The sequence below is a fragment of the Asparagus officinalis genome, chromosome 7 (assembly GCF_001876935.1).
Source record: "Asparagus officinalis chromosome 7, Aspof.V1, whole genome shotgun sequence".
In the NCBI taxonomy this organism is placed as follows: Eukaryota; Viridiplantae; Streptophyta; class Magnoliopsida; order Asparagales; family Asparagaceae; genus Asparagus; species Asparagus officinalis.
In genome coordinates, this window is record NC_033800.1 from 82,207,904 (window position 1) to 82,223,512 (window position 15,609).

Genomic DNA, 15,609 nt, shown 5'->3' on the forward strand with positions numbered 1-15,609 from the left:
GCCGAGCCACCCTGAGGTGGCTCGGTGGCCGAGCCACCTTGGGGTGGCTTGGCCAAGAGCCGAGCCACCTCAAGGTGGCTCGGCACAGTGCCGGCCACCTCGAGGTGGCCGACAGTGGCCGACGGTGGCCGACGTTTCTCTTTTTGCGGGCACTGTCCTGAGAGCCTATAAATAGGCCACCCCCTTGTCATTTGAGAAGGTTGGAAATTTTGGAGAGAGGCGAAGCCCTGCTGGATTGGAGACTCGGAACTTAAAAAAGATTGAAACTTTGGGACTTCGGGGACTCACTCCTTCAGATCTGGTGCTCGGCGATCATCAACGTCAAATAAGGCAGGTGTTCGAGAGGATCAGATCTCAGATCTACGCAGGCATACTCCGGATCTAAGCTTGGTCTTAGATCCCGAGACTTGGACGATTGTTTCCTTGGTGAAACAATCCTCCCCGGCTATTATTTCCTTGGTGAAATAATACCCGTTGTACTGCGTAGATCCGACCGGATCTAGATCGCGCGGTGGTCCACGGCAAACAACCCCGGCGCAGGCAAAGAACCCACAAAGCGAGCGACCGCAAAACAGGAGCTCGCGATTCGTTCGACACAAAAGGAGAAAAGTTGTAATCTTTGTTTATTTTTATTTGATTTTCGTTGTAACCGGATCTTATAAAAAGACCGGATCTTTTGTAACTCAAAAAGTTGTAACTCAAGATGACAATGGAATCAATAACAAAGAAAGACACGAATTTTCCAGCGAACAATCTGGCGACCACAGTGGGAGCCACCGATCTCGCTGCCGAGATCGGAGCGTCGCAGCCGCGGATCTTGATCCCAGTCGTGGAGGAGGTCGAATACGAGTTCGATCAGACCAAGTTCGAGGAATACCTTTCATCCTCGTCTAGATCAACCTCCCCCCGCAAGTCCAAGAAGTCCAAGTTCTCTTCCAACAGAAAGGTGCGTTGGTACGAAGAAGTTGAAGCTACCAACGACGACCTCATCTCGATTGACGCCAAAGTTGCGTCAGATGAGGCTCCACCAATCTCCAACCAGATCAAGCTGGTTCCAACCAATTCCTCCGTCACCAAAGGAGCGGTGACTCTCTCAAAGAGAGCCCGCCAAAGGCAACGCCAACGCTTGGCCAAACAATTCGCCAAAGCGATGGAGTCCACCGACGGAGTCCGCTACAACGCGGGTCTGAAGAACAAGAGAGGCAAACAGCCTCAACAACAGATGAACGGCGCCTCTTCCAAGCCGCCAACAATGGAATGGGTCCGTGTCAAACGGAATCGTTCGACGCTGGAAGAACGCATCCGCAAACGCCGCGCACTATCAGCGCAGGCACGGGCTCAAGCCGAAGAAGCCCGTAGAAAGTTGCAGAAAGAAGTGGCCAAGAAGCCGCCACCAACTCGCAAAGTTTGGAGGCCAAAGTCTGAAGCGGCAATTCAGGCTAAGGAGCAACCTTTGCAGCCTCCAACCAAAATTCAACCTCCGGCGAACCCAGCTAAGTCGCCGAGAATTCCCATAGCTACTCCGGGAGATCATGCAGAATCCTCCCGAAGAAGAAAGCCAGTCTTGGAGCGCCTCGGTCCAATTCCCGATGAGCGAAGCAAAGCTCCGATCCAAGAACGTTTGGGCCCACTAAGAAAACCCCGAACGAATCAACACGCTGGGGGTCACCGCTACCTCCAACATGACAAGGAGCTCAAGGCAACTGCGCGCGCTAATTTGCGCATTGAGGTCCAAGAGCCCGCTGAGAATTCACGCCCAAAAAGGCATGTCTCAAGGCGCGTGACTCTTGAAAGTCCAAGGAAGGCAATTCGCCCTCAGATGGAAACATTATCATCTGATAGTGATAATGTTATACCTGAGAAGTCGTGCCCACACACGATAGGTTACTCCGACTGTCAAAATGACGAGTTGTACTATCGTGCTGGGGGTACGAACAGAACCAGAAAGAGGAGTCCCCGAGAACAGGAAACTCAGTGCCCTTGTTCAAAGCTCATTCGGGCGGTACTGTCTCAATGCAACTGCATCAAGGTAGTCTCCGAGAGAATTTCAGTGTTCGAAAGGCTCGGCACCGAAACGCCAAAACCAAGGTATAGGCGTTTCCGGCAAAGAAGAACGGTGGTTAAAGACGGAGAATTTCCGAGGGTCACCGCCAACATGACCAGCAAAGAGACATCGACACAGATTGATCTCAAATCGTTTCTGGAAGCGTCCCGGCGTGTAACCCGTCTGCAGTCCGGAGCCATCGCACGAGGAACTTATGGTAGGGTTCGGACAAGATTGCCTTCGGAAGATGAAGAATCGGATTCCTGCTCTGCTGTCGCATCGGACAATACAGTGTCCAGCGAAGGACAACCCCGCGAGTCATTTATGATAAGCGCGGAAGAAATGGCCAAGATGCTTGAAGACGCTTTGGCTAAACAGAAAGAAAGTTTCAAGTTTGAGATGCAGATGGCCATGCAGACTATGAGAGAGATGCATGAGCAACAAATTCAGGCACTGACGAACCAGCGAGGTGAACCAAGCCGCCGTAACCAGGTTGTTCAGGAAGAGGAGCACACGGATAGGGATGAAGCTCACAATGCCAATAACCCTCCCGTCAATGCAGGGGGTGGTAACGAGGATGCCAACGAAGATACAAGTGAAGACTTGAAGATCAAAGATCTCGAGAGCAAAATCAACACATTGATCTCCGCTCAAGAGACGAAGAAAACAGGCATTCCCTGTCCATACCCAAGAGAGTGGGAATCGATCCCATATCCGGCGAAGTTCAATCTAATCAACTTCACGCCGTTCGATGGGAAGGGTTCCCCCACTCAGCATTTGATTTATTTCAAATCGCACCTGGGTATTATTTCCGGCAATGAGCCTCTGATGGTGCGGTCATTCGTTGGCACTCTTCGTGGAGCCGCCTTCGATTGGTATCGCCGCCTCAAGCCAGGAAGCGTAAATAGCTGGGACGACATGGAGACAAAATTCCTCGCTAACTTCTTCGACGACGACACCGAGATATCTATCGGATCATTGCTCGATGAGAAGCAGAAGGACGGGGAGTTAGTCGACACCTTCGTCAAAAGGTTCCGGAACAAAGCGATGAATTGCCGGGACCCGATCACCGAGGAATTCATTCTCCAGACCTGCCATAATAATCTGTCCTTAGACGTATTGGAAGCAATGGGGACAGCACCGTCTGACACTTGGAAGGATCTGAAGGTCCGAGGGGAGCAGGCTGAGCGATTCCTTAGAAGGAAGAAGGCCGAGAGGAACCAACCGACGGTTAATCCGCTGGACTCAAACTTCGCCTCTCGTGGTAAGGGCAAGGCACCTGTAGCTGCTGGTGGTGCTAATCAAGCGTCGCAACAGCAATCTCGAAGGCAGCAAAAGACTTCGTGTCCGAGACTCCAAAAAGAGTACTCTTTCAAGGACGAAGACGTTCCAACCATCTTCGAATCCCTCCTTGAAGGTAACAAGATCAAGCTACCACCTATCACAAATCAGGAGGAAGCTGACAACACTACGGACCCAAAGTACTGTGCATACCACAGGCAGGGGCTTCAACGACCCTTACGACTATACCAGGAGGTACGGTTAAGAGGGTGATTTCCATTCCTTCCGATAAGGAGGAGGGAACTGGGGATGAAGAGGAGCTTGGTGGCTCAGTTGACCCATCCCATGAAGCTGCTGGTAAAGAGGATCCCCCCTCTTGGGCCGGCCATTCGACCAGGGAGATAGGTGAATCAGAGGCGGACGACAACGTCTCGATTCACGAGGCGATATCGAGCGAGGAGGAGGCACTAGCTCACGAAGAGGCGCCAGACCAACAAGGGGAAATCCCTATCCCTGAAGAAGCGTTGGCCGGGGGTGGAACGTCGGTGTAGGAGTCTCCGATCAAAGAGAAGACACCACCTTTTTCAACTCCCAAAATCTGTGCTTCACAGGTACAGGGAATTTTATCCCGAATCCTAAGTAGGGATAAGTCAACGCCTAACACGCGTCGCCGGTTTAGTCTTTTTCCGTACAAAAAGACACCAGAGCTCGATTCTGGGGTATTCTATCCTGAAACCTAAGCAAGGATAAGTCTGCGCTTAATCCGTGCTGCAATGATAAGTCTGCGCTTAATCCGTGCTGCCGGTTAGTTCTTAACCGTTAAAAAGAACACCCGTTCACATATTCAATATTGTGACAGGTTGTTATTAATAACACCAGAATCCATGCCTTACACGCATAGGAAGTTTATCCCGAATCCTAAGCAGGGATAAGTCTGCGCCTAACACGCGCTGCCGGTTTAGTCTTTTTCCGTACAAAAAGACACCAGAGTTCGATTCTGGAGTATTCTATCCTGAAACCTAAGTAAGGATAAGTCTGCGCATAACCTGCGCTGCCGGTTAGTTCTTAACCGCTAAAAAGAACACCCGTCCACATATTCAACATTGTGGCAGGTTGTTATTAATAAACACCAAAATCCATGCCTTACACGTGGAGTATTCTATCCTGAAACCTAAGTAAGGATAAGTCTGCGCATAACCTGCGCTGCCGGTTAGTTCTTAACCGCTAAAAAGAACACCCGTCCATATATTCAACATTGTGGCAGGTTGTTATTAATAACACCAAAATCCATGCCTCACACGCATGGGGAATTTCATCCTGAATCCTAAGAAAGGATATGTCGACGCCTAACACGCGTCGCCGGTTTAGTCTTTCTCCGAAGAAAAAGACACCAGAGTTCGATTCTGGGGAATTTTATCCCGAAGCCTAAGTAGGGATAAGTCAGCGTCTAAAACACGTTGCTGGGTAGCCTATACCGTTAAAAAGAACACTCGTCCGCATATTCAACATTGCGGCAGGTCGTCATTAATAACACCAAAATCCATGCCTTACACGCATGGGGAATTTCATCATGAATCCTAAGAAAGGATATGCCGACGCCTAACACGCGTCACCGGTTTAGTCTTTTTCCGTACAAAAAGACACCAGAGTCTTAACGTCACATGCGGAACGGACTTGAACAATCCGCATGCTAGCCCGACTCAAACGGTAGTCGGTAAAGGCTCATCAAACCCGTTGATGGCTGAGGGTTTGCCAAAAATCCTATAAATGCAAGGGTCACTGACGCATCAGCTTCATTAGTTGGTCTCGTGACTTGAGCAACGTACGACGTTCAAAACCCTAAGGTCAACACCGGACAACGCGTAACCCTAGGTCAACGGCCATTCAACGCGTTGCGTCAAAAGTCAACGTACGACGTTCAATACTAAGTCACGCGCGACAACGCGTCTAACGCCGTAGTCAAACGCCTATCAAACGCGTTGCGGATCAAAAAGTCAACGTACGACGTCAAAACCCTAAAGGTCAAATGCGGACAACGGCGTAACCGCTAGGTCAATCGGCGCCTATCAACGCGTTGCACATGAAAGAATCAATACCGAAAAGTATAAGAGTATAGAACTGCTTCTTTAATATCCGAAGAACAGAGTATAAACGTAGCTTCTTACCGAAAGTAAGTATATAACTGCTTCGTATACTCTCGAAAGTATACGAGTCTGAACCGCTTCTTTAATACTCCCGAAAAAGTATAGAGTATAAACTGCTTCTTAATACTCCGAAAAGTTACCGATATAATTCTTAATCTCGAGTACGGTATAACTGGGTCAATACTCCAATAAGGTATACGAGTAGTAAACTATTCTCCTCCTCTTAGTTTGAGCAAGTTTCTGGAGAATATTTTTTTTAAAAATATATCTTAAGGATAAACTTAACATGACTCCAGGAGTGTATGAGTATATAAACTGGACCTCCACGCTACCAACTCCTTAAGAGCTTAAAACTAGTTGTAGACTCACAAATACTTACGATATAAACTGTGTTAAACCCGGACAACGCTCACAATGAAGATCAAAGCCGTCATTCGATGGTCAATTCCGTGTTGAAAGACAACCGAAATCGAGCTAAAAGCCAAGAAATCAAGAATCGACTTCAAAACTTCAAAATTTCGCGACAACGGTCAGACAATCAATGAATGCAGCATCGGAACCTCTCAACATTCGACAAAGCAGCCGAATACCGGAGGATTGAGAATCGAGACAGAAACCATTCCAAGATCCCGTTACAACGATTGAAGGTTGGACAATCATATCCAAATATTACCAGACTCTTCTATAAAAGAACGACCTGGAAAACTTTGGAGGGGGTATCTTAGGCATATAAAATTGCTTATAGGTCCTTAGCACGGCTCAACACGAACTAATGAACCATCAGGTGGTATCTAACACCGAACGTACCAGTCACAACACCGAAGCGCCAGTGACAACGCAACGAAAGCGGATTAACAAGTGCTCCGAAGCTACAAACCGCATGTGAACGACAGGACATGAATCCACTGCGCGTGGCGAATCAAACAACGTTCAGGGATGTCAACGGAGTCATCGCAACCAATCAACGGCATTACGAACTCAGACACAACCGATTTACTGCCTATGGATCGCAGACTTCCAAATCAGGATTCAGAACAAATCGGGTTACAGAGCGACACCGACAGCAACCGGATGAATCGCATCGAGGTCACGATCAGTTTTTGGATTCAACTCAGAATCAAGATTATTGCCAAATCAGGAATCGAGTCAATGAATCGATTTCAGCCAATCAACGCATCAACGGACTCGAAGCGGATACAAGCACGGAACAACCGAACGATGGACCATAAACGGAGGGGCTTCGGCCGAAACCAGAGCCACCTCAAGGTGCTCGGCCAAGCTGAGCCACCCTGAGGTGGCTCGGTGGCCGAGCCACCCTGGGGTGGCTCGGCCCAGTGCCGGCCACCCAGAGGTGGCCGACACTGTTCCGTGCGCGGGCACAGTAAAGGGTGCCTATAAATAGGCCACTTGGTTCATTTGTTCAGAGGTTGGAAATTTTGGAGGCGAAGCTCTGCCGGATTCAAGACTCGAAACTTAAAAAAGATTGGAGCTTTGGGACTTCGGGGACTCACTCTTCCAGATCTGGTGCTCAGCGATCGTCAACGCCAAAAAAGGCAGGTGTTCGAGAGGACCGGATCTCAGATCTACGCAGACGTACTCCGGATCTAAGCTTGGTCTTAGATCCCGAGACTTGGACGATTGTTTCCTTGGTGAATCAATCCTCCCCGGCTATTATTTCCTTCGTGGAATAATACCCGTCGTACTGCTTAGATCTGATCGGATCTAGATCTCGCGGTGGTCCACGGATAAACCCCGGCGCAGGCAAAGAACCCACACAAGCGAGCGACCGCAAAACAGGAGCTCGCGATTTGTTCGACACAAAAGGAGAAAGTTGTAATCTTTGTTTATTTTTCTTTGATTTTCATTGTAACCGGATCTTATAAAAAGACCGGATCTTTTGTAACCACAAAAAGTTGTTATTTTGAGATCACAATGAATTCAATGAAGAAAATGATTTTCTCCGCGAACAGTCTGGCGACCACGCGGCGGTCGACCGCACAGCAGTCGGGCAGACATGATCTTTCTTTCTTGTTGTACGGTCGACCGTGATGGGCGCGACGATCGACCGCACAACAATCAGTTTTGTTTTCTCAGTTTTGGGTCTTAACGGGTTTCGGGTCGGGTTGTGGGGTTAGTATATATACTATTATACCTGAGAGAGCCTTCTATTCATCAGAACTCAGAAACCCTAGCCCCTCTCTCCCCTCAAACCCTAGTTTTTGTTTTTGGTGATTTTGGAGGAGTTTCGAAGGATTTGCAGCGGATTTTCTGGGTGATTCAGCGAAGGGGATCATTCTTTTGCAGATCTAGGAGCTTTGTCCATATCAGAGGCGAGTAACGTCTCGCCCAACTTCACACCCTTTTGTTTTTCATGTTTTATTGAGTTTTAATCTGGTTTTAATCAAGCCTAAATCATATTTTATGTATAAGTTATAGATCATTATGGCATATGATGCGAAAATCAAGTATATCATGTTTTAAAAGCTCACCAACGAATTTTAATTAAAGAGATCTAGATCTGAAAACGGTTAATAAGAGTTAATCCTGTTTTACTGTTTTAAAAACATTTAAATCATGTTTATATGTATGTTGGGATCTTGGTGATGAAATTTTTCACGTTTAAATTCGTTGCTTATTGCCATATGACAATTAGAAATGTTAGATTTTTGTTAACATAGAAAATTATCAAGTCTGAATTCATTTCGAAGCTGACAGAAACCCTAACTAGGCTTCTGTTTGTTTCGCGGTCGACCGCGGTAGACGTGGCGAGACCGCTGGGCGCGCAGAAGGGCAGAGTCTGTCTGCCCTCTGCGCGGTCGATCGCGGTGGGCGCAGCGGTCGACCGTGAGACGTTTAGTTGAGTAGTAAAGTTTCTTCTCTGTGCGTGGTCGACCGGAGTGACCTCTGTGGTCGACTGCCGCACAGTTTTGAGCCCAGTGAGTTTCTGCTCCGTGCGCGGTCGACTGGAGTGGCCCCTGCGGGCGACCGCCGCACAGTTTTTGTGCACTGTTGGTTTTGTGGTATATTCTCCGTGTTCGAGGGATTTGCCTCGATTATCTGATATTAGATTTTAGTTTTACTATATATCTATGCATGATAGATGACCTGAGGACACTGGTTTAGAATCGCACACCAAGACGCGTGTGAAATTCGTATAAGTATATCTTTTCATGTATCTCATTGATGTTTTCACAATTTGTTCAGTCCTTGTGTTGGACTATAATCCATTGAAGTCCTCGTGTTGTACTATAATCCATTTCAGTCCTTGTGTTGGACATTTACCCACTTGGTCCATGTGATAAGCAAACTATATTATTCCAGTCCATGTGTTGGGCATTCACTATATCTGGTTCATGTTTTGGACACCTGTCTTAACCTCGAATATGACTTTCTACATGAGTTTATGACATGACACTTATGTAGGTTATGATATGACACAGTGTTTAAGTTCTGAGATGGGTTGTATTTCTCTTTATTATTATTCCTGTATTAGATTTTGGGTTTGGTGTTTAGAGATTTACAATTTGAGATACAAGGTATATACATGAGGGTTTCCTTGTTTGGATTATTTCGCTCGACCTACCTACGCTCGTGTTGTAAATTTCTAAATACTAAAATCCTCTTTTGTTAGGACTTATGATTTTAGATTTATATGTATTAACTGTATTTTCCATATACAACGAGCCCTTTCCCTTGGGGTTGGTTGTGATGTTGCTCGCTAGTGCTTTGATGCTCGTTGTCCCTCCCCCTTTTCAGGTAACGAGCCAGGTGCCCGGAGAGTCGCAGGTTGATGGCGATGCACTATAGTGTTCAGTAGTCTATTATAGCTATGTTTTATTCTGGGGCTCCACTGTAGACTTTGTTTAGACATTTGAGGACTTTATTCTAGATGTTGTAAAGACTGTGTGCCTTATTTTCTTTACTCATATGTTTTGTATTTGAGACTTGTTGAGAACTCCAGTCTATTTACTTCAGACATTGACTTTGTATTTCTGTATGTTGGATGATGAAATATTATTTTGATCTCTATCATTTCATTAGTTATCTCTTGTATTATCTTTTACTTGCTTTTGTACCTACACCTGTTATTGAATCTACTAGAGAGATAGAAATTGTGATGGTTAAACATGTTATTACACGGTGCAATGCATGGCATGTTTGACATTCTTGGTTTCACCTTAGACTACAGCCTTGTGTGAACCAAGGGGCATCACAGTTGGTATCAGAGCTCTAGTTCCAGTATTCTTAGGATCATCCTGTGTCGAGTCGTGGAGCTAGGATAGAGTTTCTTAGGATTCATGTATAGAGTCCGCTTAGGATTTCCTAGCATGAGTGAGGACGATATATGCATATATCTCAAAATTTAAGAATTTTTTTATGGCAACTATTTTGTGTAAATTTAAACTATTTGTGTGGATACTATATGTTGTGAAAATCGTATTGTGATACATTATGTATATATGTCTATTTTGACTCATGAACTCTTATTTCTTATAATCAGGGATGGCAGGACGTGATAGACCTCGTACTCGAAGAGCTAGACAAGCACAGTCCCAGCAGGCTCCACCCGAGCCACAGCTGTTCGCGTGGAAAACCGTTGCTTTCTTCATTAATGAGATAATTGTCATCTTTAGTTACAACTTTTTCGAGTTACAAACACGAATCCGGCTTTTTAATAGATCCGGTTATCATTAAATCAAGAAAATAAAGAAAATTACAACATCTCCTCAGTGAACAAATCACGAGCTTCAACTGATATTTGCGGTCGCGTGCACCACAACCCAGACCTCACATATCCTTTGGTGGGTTCTTTGACTGCGCGGGGTATAATCCGTGCACCACGCGATCTAGATCCGGTCGATGACATCTACCGAGTATGCGGGTATTATACATTCTCACGAAGAGAGAAATAATAGCGGGAGGGTTAATCCACAGGGAAATAAATCCATCAGATCTTCGAGATCATAAGACAAGCTTAGTCTGGAGTGTACCATCAGTGTAGAAATTCAGATCTGTTCTCCTTCTTCACTCTCAGAGATCCTGCTTTTCCCCCCCCTTAAAACGTGGGATTTGGGTTTCCCCCCAAACGCCCGGAGGGAATCCAAAAAGAATTTCTGCATTTTGGTGGGCAAGTCCCCCCTTCCCCCTGGGTCCCTTTTCAAAACTTCCCAAAAAAAGTTTTTCCCACCTCCCCTTTTTTCAATTTTCCGGCAGAGATTTTTTTTCCCGCCTCCCCCCCTTTTTTTTTTTTTGGGGGACAAGTTCCCGACCCCCTCCCGAAAAAATGAAAACCATTTCTTCTATATGGCCCCCCTAAAAATTTATAAAGGCTTTTACTCCCCCCCCAGGACAAGTGCCTTATTGGCCCCCCATAAAAAAAAGAAAAAGAAATCAATTCGGCAACCCCTCCTTGGGCCCCCCCCCCCACTGTCCGGCCCAACCCCCCCATCGGCCAACTTGTCGGGAAAAACACCCAACCCCTCTTCGGGGGTGGCCGACCCACACCCTTCCGTTTGGCCCCCTAGCCCCACCTTGGGGGGTGGCCTTCGGCTTTTCCCAATGGGGCCCGAGGCCCCCCACCCCAAAAGGGATTGGGGCTTTTCCAGGCCCCCACCGAGCCCACCCCCCAAAGGTGGTTTGGGCCTTCCCGGCCAATAAACCCGAAGACCCCCACAAAAAGGGGTTGAGCTTTTTTTTTTTTTTTTTTTTTTTTTTTACACCCGGCCAACAAAAAAACCGAGAGGGCCACCCCAAAGGTGGGGGCTTTTCGGCCATTTGGCCCCGAAGCCCAAACCTTTGATGTGGCTTTCCGGCAAACCAGGAGCCCACTTTCCAAAAAAAAGGGTGTTGCTCCGGCTTGGTGAGGGCCTCCCGAGCCCTCCGCCCTTTGTTGAAAGGTTGGGGGGCCTGAATTTTTCCGGCTTTTTTTTTGGGGACCAACCCCCCGAGCCCCCCCCGGCCGGGCCCCGGGTTGGGGTTTTTTTCCCGCTTTTTTTAATTCGAGTTCACCCCCGGATTTTTCCCCCCCGTTGTTCCTTCGTTTTTTTGGGTTCCGGTAGGTTTTCCCCCCGGTTTTTTTTGATCCCTTTTGAGACCCCCCCTTCTTTTTTGATTTTTGGAAATTGAATCCCCCCCTTTGATTTTTTGGACCCAAAGTTAAGTTTTTGGATATTCCCACTTTTTGATTCTTTTTTTTGGCCAAGTAAAATTCCCCGCCTTTTTTTTTTTCCCCCCTTGAGCTTTTTTTTTATTCGGAGTCCCAGAAAATTGATCCTTGAATTTTATCGATCGTGATTTCGTCCCCCGAGTTTCCGCTTCTTTCGGGTTTTTTTTTTTTTTTGGAACAATTTTGACTCGTTTTTTTTGAAAATATTTCCCCTTCCCCCAAAAAACTCCAATTTATAAAGCTTAAAAATTCACCCCCTTGCCAACTCCCGAGGGTGGGAAATTCCCCCAAAATTCCCACGTCCGCTTTCATCTTGGTGCGATTTTCCCCGTCCGAATCCTTTTTTTTTCCCGTCCGCCCCTACTATAATCCCTTTTTCTTCGTTTTGGGGGTTTTTTCATTTTTTATTAAACTCCTCAATGATACATAAAAGATGACTAACCCATGATACCCGCTATAAACCAATTCCCGAACCCGCTTCTACCAATCGCTCGGTTTTTTTTATTTTTTTTTGGCTCGCGAGCTTTAAAGACGTTTTTCTTATTATCTCTTCTCAGACGACCGGAAACCACATAATTTTTTTAAAAAGCACATTTTTAATATATCTCATATCTGCTTTATAATGCCATTACTACAGGAACACAATATTACCCCCTTTCCTCACCGTCTAAAAGTTTCAGTTCCTTTCGCTACTTAAATATTCTTTTTATATAAGACACATAGCACGCATATTTCCGATTTGAGGAAAATTTACTTTCTCTTAATTTTGGGATTATTGTATATTGTCCCTACCCTTTTCAGTCGGGTATTAATATACGTCATAACATAAAAATAACGGTGAACAATTACCTCTCCATCGGAAAAAAATTGGCCTTTCTCTTTCTTTTCTCTCTTTGTTTTTTTCTTTTTTTATTCTATTATGCACTCTTCAATTTCTCCAGGCTCTTTTTATATTTTTTTTTTTATACGTTGCTCTTCTTTTTTAGATCCGAAGTCTTTGTAAAAGCAAGTTTCTCCGGAGATGTTTTTTTAAACCCGCACTTTTTAATTCTGGTCCTTTGACCCCCGTTTTATTTTGGTTCCCGGTAATTTTTATCCGTGACCTAATTGAAAGACTCGTATTTATATACCCCCTTATATTGAGGCTTGACCAACCATTTGGATTTACTGGTGGGCGTTCCGAGATACTTCCCTGTTTAACCTTTTTTTAATGCAACAAACAGCCCGCTATACTTGTCCTCCACGGCCGCAAATACGTTGTTTTCAAGAGAATCTTATTTGTTGAGTTTTCATATGTTTAATTCCTTTTAAGAATATTTTTTATTAAAAACAATATTCTTCCAAAGGAAAACTTTCTTCTCAAAACCAAAATTTAAGGGAAAATAAGTTTTTTTAAATACTTCAAAAAAAAAATGATTTACTTTATTGGAAGGTTAAATTTTTTAAAGAAGCAAAAGAATTTTTTATAACAACCCCGTTTTTATACTTTTTTTTCCCGGAGTTAATTTTTTTTTTCTATTTTTTTTTTTTTTTTTGGTGCCTTTTTTAAAAATGCAGCTGAAAACGGCTTTTTTTTTTAAAATGAAGCCAAAAAAAAGGCAAAGTTAAAAACTTTCGGCCCCTTTCAAAGAAAAAAAATCCCCCTCCAAAAACTCCCCTTCCGAAACAAAAAATTGGGAAAAAAAAAAAAAAAAAAAAGAGGGGTTTTTTGAGTGGAATGATTGAGCTGAACCCGTTCGCGTCGAATTTTTTTTTTGAAAGTTCGTTTTTTTTCGAATTGCTCCGGTTTTTTGCGGCTTTTTTTTTTCCAAAATTTTTTGAAATTCTGGTTTTTTTTCAAACCAGGTTTCCTGGTCCCGGTTTTTTTTTTTTTCCAAACTTTTGGGGTCTTTGGGTTCCCCCCGGTTTTTCAATTTTTTGGTTCTTTTTTTTTGGTTCAACAATTTTAAATAAAAAAAGAAGGGTTTTTTTTTTTTTTTAACCCCTTTAACTAGGGCCGGCCCCAAACTCTTCCTTTCTATTCTTTTTTTCTTTTTTTTTTTCACTTTTTTCTTTCTTTCCCTTTCCGAAGCGTCCCCGTTTTCTTTCCTCAAAACTTCAAAAAATATTTTTTGCAATTTAGATTCTAGTCCCTTGTTTTTTCCTTTTTTGGATCCTTTTTTTTTGACTGAGAAAAAAGAAAAAAAAAACCGCTCCAACCTTGCCATATTTTAGAATTTTTCATTTTCTTTCAAGGCCCCTTTTCCGGAGCCGCCGTTTTGGCATTCATTTTGAGCTTTTTTTCTCAAAGAGTTTCTTATTTTTGATTTTTTTTTTTTTAATTTTAAGATCCAAAACCCGAGCTTTTTTTTCCTTTCAGGTTAAACAAATCCTTTTTTCCAAATTCCAAATTTTTTTTTTTAGCAAATTTTTTTTTTTTTTTTTTTTAAATGAAATTTTAATTTTTTTCAATTTTTTTAAAATGAAAAAAATTTTTTTTGGTGGGGTCCGCAATGCGAAGGGTTTTTTTTGAGGGAAAGGTTTTGATTTTTTTTGAAATTTTGCCCTTTCAAAAAGCTTTTTTCGCCTTTTTTTTTTTTTAGGGGATAAAAAAAAAGTTGGAATTTTTTTTTTAATTTTCTAAGATTTTCTTGACCTCTTTTTTATATTTGAAAAAAAAAATATATACCCATATATTATAATTTTTTGTAGAGCCCCAAATTTTATATATATATATATATATATATAGATACAGGCGGTTTAAATCGAGAAAAAGGCGTTTTTTTTTTTCCCCTGCCTTTGCAATCGGTTTTGATTTTTGGCCGCGCCTTTCCTCAAAATATGCCTTTTGGTGAGCAAATTTTTTTTTTTTTTTTTGACCCTTTTTTTTTCGAAAAATTTTTTTTTACAAAAATTTAGTCTCCTTTTTTTTTTTTTTTCCTAGAAATATTTGGCAAAATTTTTAAAAGTCCATTTTTTTTAACCACCCCCGTTTTGTTTTCTTTTCCTTGAGTTGAGGCAAAAACCGGGAAAGGCCTTTTTTTTTTGGGTTTTATTTTTTTTTTCTCCTTTTTGGTGAGGGGATTCGACGCTTTGTGCGAAATTTTTTTGCAATTTTAAAACCCATTTCTTTTTTTCTTTTCTGAGAAATTTTTTTGCCAATTTTTAGTCCTTTTTTTTTTTTTTTTTACCCTTATTTTTTTGCCCTTTCTCCCTTTTTGGTGAAAAGGGCCCCGGAATTCGGCGGAAAAAAAAAAACACCCTTGATTCTTCCCTTTGGTTTGAGGATTTTTTCCGACGCTTTTTTTTTTTTTTTTTTAAAGAATGGGTTTTGCTTTTTGGTTCAAAAACCCAACATCTCATAATAAAAGGGGGCCGTTTTTTTTTTGACGCTTTGCAAAATTTGCGCCTTTTTTAATTAAAGGCCAAGGGAAATATAAATGTCGAAATTATACCTTTACTCTTTTTTAAAAATAAATGGCAATGTGGCCCAAATTCGTTCTTTCGCCTTTATAAGGCAATGACTTTCTTAATTCTTTTTACCAAAAATTTTTTTTTTTTTGTTAAGAATTTTGAATTTTCATTTTTCTTTTTTTAATATTCTGAAAATTACAAAACACTTTTAAACTTGCCTTTTTGTTTTTTTTTCCAAAGTGTAATATGCCTTTTCCCGGAAGCTTTTTTTTTTTTTTTTTTTTTTTTCATCGGCATTTGCGGTGGGGAAAAAGTGGAACGTCGTGATTGAGTAATTTAATTCCCAAAAAAACCCAATCCTGATGACTTTTTTTTTTTTTTTCGCCCAAAATTTTCGTTTCCAACCTCCCAGTTTTTTGGCTTCCCCGGGCCAAACGTCGTTTTGGAAAGTTCCGCTCAAGGTTGGTGGGAGGGAAAAAAAAGGTTTTGGCCATCCAAGGGCTTTCTTTTTCGCCAGCTTTGAATAATTTCACAAGATGCATCTTTCTTTCGTTTGCAAAGGATTTTGCCAAAGTTTTTTT